Source organism: Hirundo rustica, chromosome 1 (assembly GCF_015227805.2).
Source record: "Hirundo rustica isolate bHirRus1 chromosome 1, bHirRus1.pri.v3, whole genome shotgun sequence".
NCBI classification, from domain to species: domain Eukaryota; kingdom Metazoa; phylum Chordata; class Aves; order Passeriformes; family Hirundinidae; genus Hirundo; species Hirundo rustica.
This window is the reverse complement of record NC_053450.1, coordinates 90,808,506-90,827,010: the sequence shown is the minus strand read 5'-3', so window position 1 is coordinate 90,827,010 and position 18,505 is coordinate 90,808,506. Positions and strand designations below refer to the sequence as shown.

General features: G+C 44.3%; 1 long non-coding RNA gene across 2 annotated transcripts in view; it reads right to left on the bottom strand.

The window, feature by feature from the left end:
* Positions 1 to 452: 452 nt before the first annotated feature.
* Positions 453 to 18,505, bottom strand: part of LOC120756045 (uncharacterized) — a 31,736-nt gene continuing 13,683 nt past the window's right edge. Inside the window, exons 2-5 of one of the 2 annotated variants that reach the window (XR_005701993.2) lie at positions 18,174 to 18,241; positions 3,215 to 3,394; positions 2,004 to 2,085; positions 453 to 1,160 (exon numbers count right to left, since the gene is read on the bottom strand). This is a non-coding gene — a long non-coding RNA (uncharacterized LOC120756045). The remainder of the gene's footprint in view (positions 1,161 to 2,003; positions 2,086 to 3,214; positions 3,395 to 18,173; positions 18,242 to 18,505) is intronic. The other variant, XR_005701995.2, reaches the window with a different exon arrangement.

Here is an 18,505-nt window from a genome sequence, read left to right as displayed (position 1 = left end):
ATAGTCACTCCTCCAGGGACTGGAATCGTTGCCAGTGTAGTAAGTACATTCCCCCTTTTTTTTCCTTTCCTTTTTAAAAGCCCATAGGACCCAGTCCTTGTAATTCCCTCATATGGAGATCCACTCAAATCTACTTCTAGGACTCTTGCAGTGCTTAAAACACTGAAGTTCCTTTACTATCAGGTATATAAAGGAACAAGATTCAACTCTAAAGGGGCAGGTTAAGGAAGATAACGTACTTGGGCTACAAAAGGACTAAACAAGGCAACTATGCGTCCCATCATTCCCTGGCAAGCCTTTGTGGCCTTCACAGTGCAGGTGTGGGATGGTCTTTGGCCAAGTGTCTTCAACAAGCTGAGTGCAAGCACCGTAGCCTGAAACAGGCTCAAACACTTCCCACAGTCAGCAGGCAAGGACAGACACTCTCCTTTATCTGATTGCTTTTACTTCCATTGCTATGGCAGGTTTTACCCCTCCAAAACATAAAGAAATTGTATCATAAGCATTAATACAGTAAGACTAATCAGACAAAAACCAAAATAAACAAACGAAACAAAGCTCTTGATATATTTCATACCTGGAAAGGTCAATTTTTATGTTTAAGTGGGAACACAGGTCTTAGGTAAGCATTCAGCAACTAAATCCCTTAAGTAGCAATGGCTCTGAAGCAGCATTTAACACAGAAACACTGAAGAGACTTCATGCTATTCATGTTTTAGACCAGCAACTAAGCTTCCAGAACTTGTCTTCTCTCCTTCAGAGGAAGGGAGGAGGAAAAAAAACAAAACCAAACCCACTCATATCCAACTTAAAAGAAACCCCTTGTGGCTTGCATTCAGCTGGGAGCCTTTGCTGAAACAAATGTTCATTTTAGCATGGATTTCTTAGAGACCAGAATCTAGGGTGAAATGTGGCAATTGACAACATGGTTAAAACTGGCAAGATAAACATAATAATCATTGTTATCAGCAGTTACATGACAGTGCTCAAAGGTCCTTTTTTTTTTTTTTTTTAAATCTAGTCAGCTTTTATTATTATCATTTCTCTAAGCAATAACTCAAAAGTAGTTGTACTTCCTAAAGCTAGTGGTGTGAATCCTGGAGGCTGAAGCATGCTGCTGCACTCCGCTCTTTTGAAGAACAGTTTTCTAGAAAAGGAGCCTGCAGGGAGAGAACAGAAAGCTGTTGTTTTCCTACAAGGACATAAAAGGATTGTTTCATTCTTTCAGAAGAAATTGGGCTACATACTTGTACTCAGCTCTTGGCCAGCTTGTTCCCTCCCCTCCTCACGGGGCAGCGCATTATACACATTTGGCTGCTGCTCTCCGAGTGCTACGAGTGCTTTCATTCCAGAGGTGATGTGAGTTTGTGAAGCAGCTTGGGTGGGTAGGGACAGCAGCAGATTTAAACTTTTGCTGACAAACCATTCAAGAATGTACTTTCTGTCTCTACAGGTTGCAGATCATGGGTAAGCTCTCACTTCCAAAAACAGAGCAATATGCATTTCTACCAAGTAAATATCATGCAGACAAATCAGATGGTAACTATTTCAGAAAACTTGGCATAAGTTCCGTTTACGCAATGCTTTCCAAATGTTCCATATTTGCAGAATAAAGATAAAAACTCTGATCTTTGTAGTCTGAACTTGTCTACTTGGTTTACTTTTCCTTTTTGGCCTAAACAAAACTTTAACGTATATGACTTCTGATTTAATACATCAGACCTAAATAAATCCCAGCAAAAGAACTATCAGCTGACAAGGTTTGGCTCAAATTTTGGGGCTTCTAACACTTGAACTCTATTTTCTTGAGTTGCTTTGAGATGCACTTGGGCTGGACTCAAATCCCATAAACTTCTTCCTTGATTTTTTATTGACTTAGTGACAGAGAAATCCTTTCTCAAAGACAACTCATAAACTGTTTGTCATCAGATCCTGTTACAATCAGGCACTGAGTTACCTTTTGTGCTATAATCTGTTGATAGAATGTTTGAAGCAGTGCTTACCCCAAGATTTCCACGAGCTGCAGCATGTTTTGAAAAACCTGAAATGGCTTACTTCAACTTGCCTGCAATGATCTGTGTTTGTCTAGTAGGAAGCATAAGGAAGTGAATGATTAATTACACTCTTCCCAGTAATTTAGAAGTGTTGATGAGTGCCAGGAAACATTGTAATGAGTACCGAAAAAACCCCAAAGGCAATACATTGGAAGCCTTATTGTTGCTTTCAACAGACACAAAATAATTAAGTCAGCTAATCAGACATCACCTTTTAAAAAGTAAATAACAATAGGTACGTTACATGCTGTCCATATTTTTGTGCAAAACAATCACAAGCTGAGCACATACAACTGCAGCCAACGATTGTTCATCATCACAACCCAGCAGCTTAATCTCAAAATTTGCAATGTACATAGACATACACACAGTCAGATAACTTCTCTTCAGTAGACATCTTTTAATCTGTCATTCACTAAGCAGCTCTGTGGTTCAAGTGCATTCTGTGGCGAAACAAGCTGAAAATATTTCTGTGTTTTACTGTCATCTCAAACGAGGAGATCATGTAAGGTACTTCATTTAACCATCGGGTTCACGTTATCTTTTGCACAGATCAGAGGGGAGAGTTGCACATTTGGGAAAATAAAACACACTATTTAGTTCATTCAATTATTGGAAAGCGTTCTAAGCCATTAATTGTGTACACCAAGAATCTCTACAGGATTGGTAAAGTTGAGGATTTTTCTCTGAAACAACTCAAAGAGATTTTGTTGCTCTATTCACGCTGTATTAATATCCACACCATATCTTATATAATTAGTTAGCTTAATAACTGTACAAGGTCTCATATCTTTCCTTAATCACATAATTCATTACTGTGAGGGTGGTGAGGCACTGGAACAGGTTGCCCAGAAAAGATGGGGATGCCCCATTCCTGGCAGTATTCAAGACCAAGCTGGATGGGGATGTGAGCAGCCTGGTCTAGTGAGAGGTGTCCCTGTCCATGGCAGCAGGGCTGGAATGAGATGATCTTTAAGGTCCCCTTCCAACACAAACCATTCTGGTTTGCAGATTTCCACAAATTTGAACAAACTGAGTTTTAGAGTTCACACTTCAGAGAGCTAACAGGAAAACTGGAAAGTTGGAGCCTCAGAAACCACCCCCCTTACCTGCCTCATATACACGTATTTTTATCTTTCTTATCCCTCTTGATTACTTACTATGATGTTGTGGTTGAGGAACACATTCAGGTCAAAAGTGAGCCTGACATTATCAGGAAACAATTCTCGTAGGGAACCATCCAGCATCCATTCTTTTTTGTTATTTCATCCCCACTCTTCCCCTGCACAGCACTGTCACTCTGAAGCAGCACCTTTAAGGGGCAAGTTCCAGCCTCTTTCCTTAAGTAAAAAAAAAAAAAACAACAAACAAACAAACCAAATCAACCAGCTGCAGTGTCAGAATAAAATCCAAGGATAGTAACAAGCCATTTTCTCATTGCAGCATCTATGCTTGCTAAAATAAGACACTGAAACCCAAAGTAAAGCACAAGGTATAAGCAGTGAGAGAATATAACAGGCAGATATGTTGCTACTCAGAATGTCTAAAAAGACAAGAGATTTTTTTTAAGCTGCAGAGGAAGCAGATCAAGCATCGTGCCTGCTGGGTTACACAGCAACATACCACAGGGGAAAAAAAAAATATCATCTGAACATCTGGGAGGCTACAAACATCAAGGTAAGGCTCAGCATGTAGGAAAAGGACGTGCTAAACAAAATTCCCAGAAAGATGTATGGAGACACTTCCAACCCGCTTTAGGGCAAGCGCCTTAACTCTGCATGTGAATCACCAGCCGTCCAAAGGGCATCCTGGACACAGAGCTCAGAGTGATCACAGATGCTGCTAGCGCCCTCCAGGGCAGGACCAGCTCAGGCCCGATGCAGAGGGGCGGCAGAGGTGGCCAAAGCAGCACAAAATCCCAGCAGGGGACCCAGAGAGAAAGCACGGTTACGGGTTGCGTGCACGTTCCTGTGCGAGCCCTTCCATGCACATAGAGGCAACGCGTGGCCGACTGTGAGCATTGCTTTGTGCTGCACCTGCTGCAGAGCTCTGGCAGCCACAGAACTGGGGGGGAATTCCCATTATGCACTCAGGGGACAGATCAGCAAGCACATTTTTAGCTGCCCCCAGGAAATGTTTAGCCCGGCCTGGGAGGTTGAAAAGGCGGATGCAAATTGTCTTCCCATCCCCTCCGGCTTCAACAACAGTCTAGTGCCAATGTCCTTCCCTATCGCACATCCTTAGGAGTTCCCCAGGGAACAAGGGGCTCTGCCTGAGCTGAAGCCCAGCTAGAAAACCAGGTCCACCCTCCCACAGAGAACGAGTGGGCAGGGCAGCCAAGAGCAGGAGGAACCAACGAGTGACAGATCATTCGTAGCTGGCAGCCTCCCCTTCTCAGCACTCATGCATTTACACAGACTGCGCATTCGGCCCCAAAAGAGCAGAAATCACTTACCAGAGCACCCTTAAGTGCAGTTACAACCCAGTTAACACCCTCCCCACTACCCATGTGCAAGACAAGGTTGACCTTCAAGGCAGACAGGCCAACTTGACATCCATTGACCCTGAGTGAGGGAATTTAGTTCCCCTCACAACATATGGATGCTTCTGCTTTGTGAGAGACATGATCAATGGAATAGACTGAAGGATCTCTAAGAGGCATTCTGAATCCTCAGTCTGGAGAGTGGAGGAACAACCAGGAGCAACCCATGGGGACCCAAGGCTCACACTGCTTACTTGCAAAGTGAATTTCAAAGAAGCATATCAAAGTAATAACTCTGTTATAATATATGCAATATGTTTATATATATATATAAGCATATGTTACGTGTTTTTATATATATATATATATATATATATAAAAAAACTTTGTTATATCAGTATTATAACTTTTGCTGTGAGAAATCTTGCTGAAACTTTCATTAATGCGGGGGGGGGGGGGGGGGGGGGGGGGGGGGGTGTGTGGAATCCAGAATTTCCTTTTTAACATGCTAGAGACTAACTTAACAGAAACAGCCCTGTCCAGGCCCTTCATGGCACATGGAGGACAGAGATTCACTTTAATTTCATTAGTTACTTGAAATCAGGTGATTGAGGAAGAGGCTTTGTCTAGGGATAAAAGCTCAGCTTTTTTTCCCTCCAACATAAAACACTGTTGTAAGGATTCCAGCCTGGGAAAAAAAAACAAACCCTACACTACATTAAATGTAGAAGTGCTTCCAAAGTTTTCATAAGTGCACACTGTAGGCACTCGAGTAGATGTGATCACTACACGTTATGTCAGCAACTACCTGATGCCTGCATTCACTTCGGTGTGGCAAACTGTGGAACGTGTGACTAAATGGGAAGGAATACAGAGAGGGTCATAAAGGCTGAAAGGGTCGGGAAAACATTAATGAAGAGGAAACATTAAAATACTTGTTTGTTTAGTCAAAGAAGGAAGAAATGAGAGAAGGTAATAGGTTTCCAAAGTGTAAAAAGCTAAGCTTTTAGACACTAAAAGATTGCACATGACCCTTTGTACAGATATTACCACAAATACAATTTTCAGTAGAGAAGATCGAGTTAAGTATTATGAAGAGAGCCTTTCCAACTCTAGGTATAATCACACAGTAGAACCCAGGAGATCGTGGTATCCTACTCGTTGGAGTGGCTTAAGTTAGAAACTCATCTGTCAAGAGAGTTTAAGTGCAGATCCTGCCTAAAAGCTGGTGACGTACAGGTTGACCTCCTGAAGGGCACTCCAGGCTTGCCTTTCAGCGGCGCTCCGCATCTCGCAGCCGTCCAGCAGCCGATCGCCGCCCGGCCCCGCACCGCCCCGATCCAGCGCCGCGGCCGAACCCGCCCGTTCCGCTCGCGCCCCCTCCCGCCGCTGTTTGTCCCCCGCGCCCGTGGCCCGAGCGGCAGCGCACGGGGGGCTCGGGGCCACCGACGAACAGGGGATGACACACGGGGCGCTGCTTCCCGCTGCCGTGCCGAGGGCGTAGGGAAAAGGTTAAAGTAGCTTAAAAAAAAAAATTTTTTTTTGGGGGGGGGGAATTAGTCTTAACCTAGAATTACATTGCACTGGATGTGCCTGCTGCTGTGCCAGGAGCGCGCACAACCCCCGAGCCCCCTGAACCCCTCAGAGCCGCGGCCTGCGTCGCGCGGGGCGGCCCCGGGTGGGCGGCGGGAGCTGCGCGCCCCCTGGCGGCCGCATCCGGCACCGGCAGGATCGCGAGCGAGACCCGTGGAGCGGAGGGCACGCGACCGGCCGCGAGACCCGGCGCGCGACAAGGCACGAGCATCGGCACGAGACCGAGCACGCGACAAGGCACGCGCACCTGAGCGAGACGTAGCACGCGACAAGGCACGAGACCCGCCGCGCGACAGGGCACGGGACAGAGCACGAGGCCCGTGCGCGAGACGCGGGCACGTGACTGGGCGCGCGCACCTGCGCGAGACACCGGCGCGCGACAAGGCACGGGACAGAGCACGAGGCCCCTGCACGAGACATGGGCACGTGACAGAGCGCGGGACAGGGCACGTGCACATGCGCGAGACGCGGGCACGTGACTGGGCGCGCGCACCTGCGCGAGACACCGGCGCGCGACAAGGCACGTGCGGCAGCGCGCGACGCGGGCACGCAAGGCTTGTGCACAGGAGCCTTTCACACGCCGTTGGCACAAGCGCAGCGGCCGCGGTGGCACCCTACAGCGCCCAACGGTCGCAGCGCGGGACGCGCCCCGCGATAAGGCACGAGCGGGGCCGGAGCGGCTGAGGCGGGGAGGCCGCAGTGACTCCCAGCATAAACCCGCCGACCGCGGCACAAGGGCAGCCCCTGGCGAGAAAAAGGTCAAAGAGCAAAAGACCCCGTGAACTCAGCCCCGCGCCCCCCTCTTCTCCTCCCCCCGAACCACGGCGGAGGGGAAGGGGAGATCACAGCCGGCCTTAGAGGCGTCTCTGTGCCGAGTCCGAGCCCCGACGAGGACGAATAGAGGTGGTCAGAAGGGAAGAGAAGCAGAACGGGCTGTGAGGGCAGACGAACAGACAAGGGGAAGATGCTGCGTAGGAATGCATAGAGGCAAGCCTGGGATGGCTTCACGTCCCACCCGGAAAGGGGGAATTAATTTGTTTTTTAGGCTGCAGCTGTAGCCCCAGCAGGATTTGTGCTGTCCTGAGCTTGTGCTCCCAGTCAGAGGCTGGCACCAAACGTGACAATAAGACACACCACAACACCCTACTCCCCTGCCCGTCCTTTCTCATTGGGAACCAACGGCCCAGTTCCTTCTCCCCACTCCCAGACTCGTGTGTGATTTTCAAACCATAGCCTGCTGCTATAAACCTTTAATTTAACAAACTAAAATATTACAAGGTGTTACTATAATCTACTGGGACCCATTGTTGTAAAGTGATTTTGACAATATCAAAACACAAGGAAAGCTCGCGTAGCAAAGTCAAAACTACGTAGTCAAAATTGAACATTTTAATCTGAAGCTTCAACTCTAATTTATATCTTACAATAATTGAAATTCAGCTTGGGCTCATTTCTCACTTTGATTTAAAAGTTACTAACATTTGAAAGCCAGCAGGTGCTTGCTTCTGTTCTAGAAACATTCCCACACTTGCCTGTGCATGCTCCTCATCAAAATTTAGTACCGTTTGCCTTTTTCATTGAAGCCCTCCATGCTGGAGTGTGGGAAGGTTGCAGCAGGTTGGTGTTTCCCCCACACATCCCAAGGTCACACCGCACAGGGTCAGTGATGTTACAGCTCCTTGCTTTCCATTAAGGACTCCCATGGGGCAGGAGGCGTGGGCCTATAAGTACCATTTTAAGATCATAATCATCATATCCGTGAGCGAGTACAGCTTCCCTGCAATTTAATTTACTGTTTAAATAAGCACAAGCTTCACAGAACGTCTGCCCTCCAGTTATTCTAGAGGTGGTTCAGAGACACCAACTTCCTAAAAGGAGAGTCAAGGACAGCAGAATAAAGTAATACAAAAATTTCGGATTTCTGAATCCCAACCACAGGAAGTCACTTAACTGAAGAAATAGTGACCTTACCTGGAGAGAAAGGAACACACACACCCCTCCAAAAAACCCCAAACACCAAATCCAAGTCTAACTGACAGTGGGACCCTGCAGATTTACTAACCAAAGTCCCAACAATGTCAGTGTGACAGAGAACAGGCAGAGCTATCTTGGCATCAAGTGCCCTACAGCATTTCTGAAGTTTTCTGTAAATGAGAAAATAGGTGTCAACTTCTTACAGCCTAAGAGACCTCAGCATTTTTAACAGAGGTGCTGATTCCTGCAGAGTAGATTGAAGTCCCATTACAAGAGTCTTTCTTCTCTTATTTATTTTTAGCATCTCCTTCAGAAATCAGAAATCCAGGTCTCCAGAAGTCCATGGATCACCAGCTAAATACTTTCTCAGACACAAGTACATGCTTCATAGCCTAGAAAACCTAGCACAACCGGGCAGGCAGCCAGAGTCTGTCTTCAGACTTTTTTTGACTGGCATGACTTAACAGCATCTCTTTTATTTATTTATACAAGGTACTCTTGTGACAGAATGGGGAAGATATACACAGAGATGTTAAGTATCTGTTCAGCTCTTACCCATCATCTGTACCACGCTGGCACAGCGCCTTGCAGAAAGCACTGGAGCCTATCCATTTGCATCCTTGGCTAGGAGTGGATTGCCAGTCAGGGTAGAACACACCACCAGCGCATTCCGGTATTCCTCATAGGTGATGCTCAGGGGATGCTGTACTGCAATCCTATAAACAAATCCTTGGGTCTCATGCATGCTACTCATATATATTTGAATTAGTGCATCAGTATTTATGCCTGTGTGCCTGAATATGAAACGCAGACAGATGCTTGTTGTACTTACCAAAGTACCTCCCCCCTGAGCAGAGGTACAAATAGGTCAGTGACTGAAACAATTTAAAAGTTCATACACGTCTCTGAGGCTGCTCACTCAAGGACCGTGCTCTGAGAAGTAAGTGCACGGTCTGGATTGCACACTCATCATTCTAACTGGAGTCCAGTCTGTGCTTGTGCTCGCTCCAGTGCCCTGCAGAATTCTTCATTCTCCTGCTTCACAGGCACCGAGTGAAACTATTTCCAAACCCTCATGTGACAAGGGACTGGGAGAGAAAGAAAGGACAAACCAGGTGGTTGTTCTGTGTTCTTCACAATACAGAACAGCAGCTGGTGGATTTTTTTTCTCCCACCCAGATAGAATAATTGCTGTGATGGAATTGAAGTATGACTTCCTACATATGAAGCAAACAAGTATGAGTTAAGAAGAGAACACTGCAAAAAGATGAAAGAATGATGTGCAAGATAATGGGAAATCCTTCTTGAACAAATGGAGAGAAAAGCAGCCCAGAGGTTCGTGAACTCGGGCAGAAGCATGTGGCAGGGAGAAATCCTGTTTCCCATTCTGTGCCATAACACTTCATAGTGGGGAGACTAAAGCAACCAAGGAAAAAAACAAAAACTATTTAGCATGATATTAAATTATGCTATGCTCATTTTTCTCTTTAACTTTGTTTTCGGATTTGTAATCAGCAGTTCACTGAGTGCGCTGCTAGAATCACAGTGTTTCATTTTCAGCACAAAGAGTGACTTGGGCAAGCAGCACCTCTGAATAGCAGAGTGCCCCAGACAAACTCCTGGGTGCTCAGGGGCACCACGCCATACTGCCCATCTCAGTGATGGTGTCAAGTGTGCAGACACAGATAGGTTTTCCTCTGCTGGGTGTTAGCCAACACCCTCTTCTCCTCCAGCCCTTGAGAAGGAATGACAGCTCCCAGGCTCCTGTCACCACAGATACCTTGCCTGCCATCTAATTTTCAGGAAGCAAACAAAAGCTAACTTTGCCTTCCTCTGGGTAAAGAATGGGGTGTGATGCACATGCACACATTAAATACCTTGTTTAAAATCAGATCCTTTGCCACAAGAATATTTTTAATGACATTTTGTGTCAGACACCACCACCATAGATTGCTTCCTTTGTATCCTGGGAAACATTTGCCCCCACTTTTCAGGCAAGCAGCCTGGCCCTGTGCTCTCTGTCTGCTCCAAAGCTTCAAGATTGTGATAGAAAGAGGAAAAAATGCAACAAAACCCAACACTCTCCCACGCTGATTTTAGTACACATTATGCTAGCTGGTAGACTAGGCTTTTGTACCAGAGATTACCCAGGATCTGCAGTAGCACAGACAAAGATGTGCATGTGTTCTGCTGCCTATAAATAGGCTCTCCACTTAAGAAAAACACAACCCAAACAGCCAGCTGTTAACAACTAGACCACAGAGTCTAGGCAGCAATTGCTGCTTGCTGAATAAATCTGTGCAACCTACTCATGCTTCAACTGGCAAATGATGTGCAGATTAATGTTTGATGAGAGGTGATAATATTAACATGATCTCTGAAGAGGCAGGAGTGAAACATGCTAAGCATGAAAACAATCTTTGAACTGCTGTTCAGCAGGGCTGTGAGTGGGGCTTTCCAGAAGTGAGCATTTTTAAATCACTGCTTGCCACTGGCAGGTTTGGCAAGAGCCGTGAGGACTGGCAAAGAGAGACTGCCACCCCCACACCCAGGAGATTGTCTTTGGCTTGAGGTTTACCTCTCTCACACATTTCTTTGGTGATCAGTTGCCCAGCTCTGTATTAGAGATTCAGCAGTACACTGGAATAGCTACAGGAGTATTCCAAGAATGAATATACTAAAGACAGGACAAGTCATACTCTTCTCCTAGCCCTAGATACAGTTTTTGCAGGGTCAGGGAACAGGATTGCAGACAAAAGTTTGCATTATGCTAAGCTCAGCTGAGTCTGACAGTTTTACAGGAACCAGCCCTCAAAGCTATACTGCAGGTACTTTGCAATAAAATTAGAATTTGATTGGGTCATGGGAGAGACAATGCTTCTGGAAAACACTTTCTTCTTGGTGCAGACTACTTGCCAGCAGTCCAGAACCTTAGTGCCATTCCAAGTCTCACGTGTTGACCTGATTAAGGCAGGACAGAGATTCACAAGGCCAACCTGGTTTGATTTCCTAATTAAAAACAAACAACCCCAGCCAAACAAAACACCATACCACCAAAAATCAAACAAACCAACATCAAAACCAATTCCCTTCCTTCAGTAAGATGTCTGAAGCCTGTCTTAAAACTGATTTTGATGATCATTTGGTCCAAAAGGCTGAGCAAGATGACCCCCACAACTGGGCTGGGCCCCCCATACAGAACACAGTCTTTCTGCCAAGGCTGTGCCATGACAAACTGGTGGCTGATGCACAGAGACTTCATTTCAGTTCTGTGGCCGAGCTGGAGTTGAAGCTGCTGATTCATCTGGCTTGTATCACCTGTGCCAGAAGGTCTGCACCCCTGGGAGGCACATCTACTTTTGAGTGTTTGAGCCAGCCACATAACAGAGGTCCCCTCATCACATGAAACAACAGCTTGGGCACCAGAATATCCATGGAAATAAAATACAGCATAACTCTACCAATGTCTTGCTCTCTCTCTCTCTTTTTTTTTTTTTTTTTTTTTTTTTTTTTTTTTTTTTTGGGGGGGGGGTGGGGTGGGAGGATGAGTAACAAGAAGGAAAATCTTTACAGCTTAGTTATTTAAGCCCTGAGATATTTTCCATTAAGTATGCCAATATGGATTCCAGATTCAGGCCAGGCTAAGACTGCAACAACTTCACAAGCAAGATTCCACTTTAGGTAAGCAAAGCAGAATTATTCTGAGCATTTGGAGACAGCAACTATTACAAAAACAATCAAAAAAATTCATACACATCCAGAATGACCTAATAAAAAACTTAAATATCCCTTAAACAGGCACTGCTGAATTTAGCCATGGTAAATCCAAACTGTACTCTCATCATTCTCCACCTTGCTTTCAGCCAGAGGCTACTGCTCCTGTAATAGGAGTGGAAAAATACTGCTCTTTTATGAAGTCTTCACAGGCAGCTTATGACAAGAATATAAGGCTGTATGCAAGAATATAAGGCTGTAAAAGATTACAGCAAACCCTGCTACTTCTTACCTGTCAGAGCTCTTAGAGAAAACTACTAAGGCCACACTTTGAAATTTATTCTAACACTATTATTTTAAAAGCTGTCATGAAGTTTATGAAGGACAGAGTGCTTTCACCACCCAGCATGGACACGCTCTAACTAAGGGCAAACCGTGTTGTAAAGGTTTGCATAAAACAACAAACTGCATTAAAAGCTTGACATTCTTTTCAGAGGAAGCTAAATATAAGTCAATATGTTTTAGAAGAAAAACATGAGGATGGGGGTGGTGATTGATGGTGAAAGGCCAAAGGGCACTTTTTACTTTTTTCTGGCTGTGAGACTCTCCGGGAACTGGTTTTGGCATCTAAAGATACCTAATATGCACTCTGGAAAAAGTAACATTCCTAGAGCAGGTCGAGTGTGAGAAACCTTGAGAGGCTGACATTGTATCCATAAGCCATTTGGATCCATATATTCTCTTTTAATGGCAACAATGGGTGTCCCTTGTAAATAACAGGAGAAATTATCATGGATATTGAAAGGCTGAATATTTACTTAATTCACTCTGAAGAGAAACATTGCTAGTACCATTATGCTGGTCACGTTTTAAACTATGTACAACACTGAAGATCTAATGACAGGTAATACAAACCAAATCACAGTCCTAAATGGTCTGAAGTCCTCTGCAAGAATGCGAGTTCCAGAATTCAAACCATGACTGAATGACTTAAGACTTTTCATCTTTATAAAGTGAATACAACTGAAAATCCTTGCTCACAAACGCACAACAAGGATTTATACTCCAACTACACACCACTACGCATTGTTATAAATGCACAGTACAAATTGCTAAAACATTCCCAGCAAGGCATTTATAAAATTCATACAGCCTGGTTCTTCACAGGTCTTCAAACTGCATCAAAATCCTTAATTTTCAAATGTTTTCCTATGTACATTTCAGTTCAGGGGGGCGGGGGGAACCAAAAAACCAAACAACAAAACACAAACAAACAAAACCCAGGTAAACGGAGTAAGCTGCAATTATACTTTGCTTTTGCAATAACTCCAGCACTTCTAATCAGGAAAATACAGATCTTGGATGCTCCTGCCAAGTTTAAACTGTTTTACATTTTACGTATCTATTCTCTGGTAACTACTGAAATAATGTTCTTCAGTAACTAACTCACCAAATTCCATGTTATCACCCTCAACAACAGCATTTCCTTGAGCACACTAACTTCTTTCTTACAATAATGAGGCTAGTCTGGGGAGAGGAAATACACAAATACATACTAGGAAAAGGCATAAAAATTCCAGCAAACATCAGCCACACCATTTTAAAAATTAAAAAAAAAAAAGAGGCAATTGAAATGCAGGAGGCAAGATTTCGCTGTGTGTTTGCATTTTGCTTTTTCTATTTACTGCAGAAACAAGTTGTTCCATTGCACTCACATGGCCCTTCACCCATTACACTCGCAAAACCCAAAACCATTTGCAGAGGGAAATCAGCAGAGCACCTGTCAAGAGAAGTGTAAACCTGATGGTCCTGGTGTCATCACCGGAGCAAAATGCTGACTTTGGAACTCCAGCAACCTGACAAGACTGTGTAAAAGCCCACTGCAACCTTTTGTTGTCAGGTTTCGCGTTAGGATTTAATGTCCAATTGATCGCGCATGTCAGAAAGCGTGGGATTGTTGTTACTGCTGTTCTCTGTTACAGCACACATCTCCTGCATACAGAGAGGGCAGTAGCTGGCCAGAATCTGTTAAATCTTCAGGAAAGGGGTTTGAGCAGGAGTAAAGATGCAACTCTTTTGTTGTTTCTTTACGCAGGGGACATTTTCCATCCTGACTACCAGCTACTATATCTCAGTGCCCACTTTTCTGGGCACCTGACTGAAACAGCTCAGGCTTTGCATGGTAATGTTTATTTCTAAAGCTGGAATTTCAATCATTTACAGTTATAGGGCATAGCTTTATGAGCTCTTGTCCGATGAAATAATTTTTGTTGTTTGGTTTTACACTGCTCCCCAGCACAACCTTGCTGACTTTTCTCAAGAAAGCATGAAGCTGTGTCTGTGCTCCTCTGGTGGTACTAGTTTGTTGTCGGTCCTCACTTAGTAAATTAGCAAAGTCATGCATGAAGTCAGCTGGGGAAACAGCATCATCCTATGCTCTCCTGTGCAATGCTGCAGCACACTACTAAAAATAGCTGCTGCCTTTCACTCCAGGAAGCTTCCTGAGAACAAGGCATTTCTGTACTCAGGGTACACGCACAATACGCAGCACGCTGATACATCACCACTTGTCCATATGTAAAGTGAATAGATTTACAATATTTCCCAAACAGAAAGCTGTCCCAGCCACACAGCAAGTATGTTTCTAGTAAACACTCTTCAGCCTCCGCCCCCCAGGCTTGAGCAGTTGCATTTTAACTCATGTTTTTTTAAATTTTATTTCCACAACTGCCAAAGCAGTTCCATGTTTCTGCTAGTCTTTTTTGAAATATAAGAAAGTGAAAAATGTTTCTGGACAAATTTTGGAACATCTTCAGATTATTTTTTTTTAAAAAAAAACATATTTTGTTTAAGTAGAAGCAAACAACAAGTTTTTGATCTTAGCTCTCACATACAAATCTGGACCATTCCACATTTAGATGAAAAAATGGAATCTATTTATTTCTGAACAGAACTGGCTCTGGGCAAGGATAGGCAAAGTATGAAAGCTGCTCACTCAGAAGAGGGCAGAAGCTGGAGGAATGTTCCCTGGGCAAAGGGAAAGGATGCACTGAATCAAGGGATGGAAGAAGTGATTACAAAGGGTTCAAATATGGATACAGGACTATGAACCAGTTACAGATAAAAGAGCCTGGAAATCTGAAGGAATTTACTATTGAGCAGAGGAACAAAGTTGTGGCCCAGCTTCCTTAGAAGTGCTGACAATTTTGCATTAAACATCTGCTATAATGGTATTTGACCACTGTGCCAAAAGGACATCTGATGTATGGTTCCCAGTAAGGACAGACTGCATTTCGCAGAGCAGTATGCCACTCTCTGCCCCATGCTTCTACCAGACCCAGGAGATGAGGAGTTCTGCCTCCACCTCACTGCACAGCCAGTCTCCCAGCAGCACAGAAATGCCACCAGGAACAAGTAGCTCCTTACCTCATCACTTCTGCCTGCCAAGAAAGCCTGAGAGCCCAGTGCTTTGCCTGTTCAAATTCAGGAAAAAGGTGTTTGAAGAGCTTTGCTCAGCACAGCCAGCATTCTGTGAACAGTGGCAGAGCTCTAATTAACTGCACAGACTTCATCTCAGCAAAATGTTTTAAAAAGAAATTTTAAAAGTACATGAATACTCCCAGTTAATCCATAAGGCAAAGAGCTGAATCACACTCTGACAAGGCAGTCCCTGGAAAGCAGATAGATATGTCATACACTCCATTTCTCATTCCAGGAGCATCCCGACTCCAATGTGTAGCAGTTCTATATGCATATAAGCTGAAAGGAGAATGCCAATTTCCAACTCCCATGAGGAAAGTTCAGATCTGGAGTCTAATTAACTTCACAAATCTCCTTCACCCCTAGTGTAGGAAAGTTACAAAGGAAGATTGACTTGACTGCATGCCAACATGTAGATTCCAAACAATGGCATTTCCCCTGAGCCCTTCCATAAAGCCCAAACAGCAGTCAGGACAAGCAAGGACAGCAGCTTACCCAGGCTTCAGGGCTGTCCACCAACCTGGGTCACTTGAGAGCCAGGTGGTGTTCTCTTGGGACAGCACTCTTCCAGAAGCAGGGCTGCCCTGTCCCACAAAAGGAGTTCCAGCATCACTTCACAACAGAGCGAGGTTGATGTCTAGAACATTCCTGGTCCGTTCCAGCAACTAAAAGCACTTGGGATCACAGGCCAGTTTAATTCCCTTCAGAATAACTTGCCCCTAACCACAGTCTTATCCTAGTGATAAGCAGAATCTCAAGGCGAAGCTACCTGTACATCCACACTTCCTTCCCCATTAGCACAGCATCTCATGTAGCTTGTACGCAGGATTGGAGAAATATCGCCAAGAGATTCTCTTGTTACATATCCTTCTGACCACACCTGGGCATGTCTGCAGGTTAGGCAGAAAAGTGATTGAGAGCAACCCTGCAGAGAAAGACTTGGGGGGTAGTGGTTGATGAAAAACTCACACGAGCACAGTGTGTGCTCAGAGTCCAGAAACCCAATGGAATCCTGGGCTGCATGGCCAGCAGAGTGAGGGAGGGGATTCTGCCCCTCTACTCTGCTCTGGTGAGACTCCACCTGGAGTACTGCATCCAGCTATGGGGTCCCCAAAATAAGAAAGACATGGAACTGTTGGAGCAAGTCCACAAAGTTGCTAAGAGGACTGCCCTATGAAGGCTGAGAATGTAGGGGCTGTTCAGCCTGAAGAAGAGAAGGTTGTGTGGCTACCTCATAGAAACCTTCCAGTATTTGAAGTGGGTCTACAGGAAAGCAAAAAAGGGACTCTTTGTCAGGAACTGTAGTGATAGGACAAGGACTAATGGGTACAAATTGAAAGAGAGGGAATTTAGATTAGAGATTAGGAAGAAATTCTTTACTGTACTGGCAAGACCCTGGAACAGGTTACCCAGAGAAACTGTGGATGCCCCAACCCTGACAGTGTTCAAGGCCAGGTTGGATAAGGCCTTGGGCAATCTGGTCTAGTGAGAGGCGTCCCTGTCCATGGCAGGGGTATTTGGACTAAATAATCCTTAAGGTCCCCTCCAAACATCAACATTCTATGATTCTAAGGGCTGTCCCTATTCTGATGGGGCTTTGGTTTGCTCCCTGTGTAGGGGTTTGCACTTCCAGGTTCCTGTATACCCTTAGGAAAGTGTATTTCAGCTTAGTTCAACAGCTTTAGAGGAAAATCTTGGCATTTTCTACTGTACCTTTGAGAACTTACTCATTGGCTTAAAATCTGATGTCAAACCTGGCATCAAGTGTTCCAGGTAAAATGGTATGGGTCTGAAAAGGCCTGGGGAAAAGGCCGACTCAGCCCAAACTGATGCAACACTTCTGAGCTGTTCCAAACCCACCCAATTAATGTGCATTGAATGTTTTTTGAGAACAGATGCCACTATGAGTTATTACATACCTGCATGGTATGAAGTCTGCAATGACTCTTCCGTGGCAGAAACACAAGCTTTTGCAGAAAACAGTGACATCCACCAATTCAACTAGGATCTTATTGAGACCGGTAGACATATTCAAGAGACTCATAGGAAACTTCAGCAAGATGGAAAAGGCCTGTCGTATTCAGAGTGAAAGCAAAAGGATCTAAAATAGCCATGAGGAGGTTTCATCGAGATCAGCTTGAGAGAGGAGCAGGAATTTTTTTGCTGTTGCTTGGGAGGGGGGAAAAGAACACAGTGAGATGCAGACGTACTTCAGATAAACACCACCCTTCAGCTTTATGAAGTTTTTTCTAGTTGGATGGGAAAGAAAAAGATCTTGTACTTCTTAGGCAAGGTGTGTTCTGCAGAGAGTTGAATGCAAAGGTGGGACACAACACAGAGGTTCTGAAGATCAGTCCTTCAAAACTTACAGTCAGATACCTGTGTCCCCCCACCTACACACACACAATCAATACTTCACCATATTACAACTAAAATCATGAGAAGCCAGTCTGAATCCTTGTTCAAGACAGCACTGGGCAAAAGTTGCCTTGAACATTACAGTAACATTACATCCCCTGCTCTCAACTAAGTAGCACAATTCCTGATCTGCTAGTTATTAATAAGCAGAATTAACTTTTTTTGGCTGGACAGGAAAGAAAACAGCACATTTTAGCAAAAATTCCCGTTTCCATTTTGTCAGACTTTTCTTAGACTCTTCCATGTTCATGAGAAACCTGCATCTCCAAAGAGAACACTTTAAGCACCCCCAACTTCTAGTAGGAATTCAAGCAGAGTTTCAGTGCTATTCACTTGAATAGCATTCAGTCAGTCAGGAAAACTGAAACAATAACTTATGTGAAATAGCTTGAATCTTGAGGATATGATCTATACAGAATTAGTTAACAGAATTTTTTTCTTTAAACCCACACACTCACCATATCATTCATTTGGTAAATCTGAGTAAGAACAGCATTCAAGAGAACACAATCTGCATGTGAACATTCTGTGAAGAGAAAGAATAAATTCCATGAATCAATAATTTGGTTCAATTGTCTTGGTTCTGTTTACTATCTACACTATGTTTGATGAGTCTTAAATTATTGATATTGGACATCCTCTGTTTTAAATCTGTGTAAGGCTCCAACTGAACACGATTTGTGTTTACTTTGACTTCAAAAATAATTAAGCATCTGCAGAAGAGTTTTCCAGAGTGAGCTGGACTTTATTAGCTCTGCTGTCATAAGTTCAGAAAAAAAATAAATCTCTA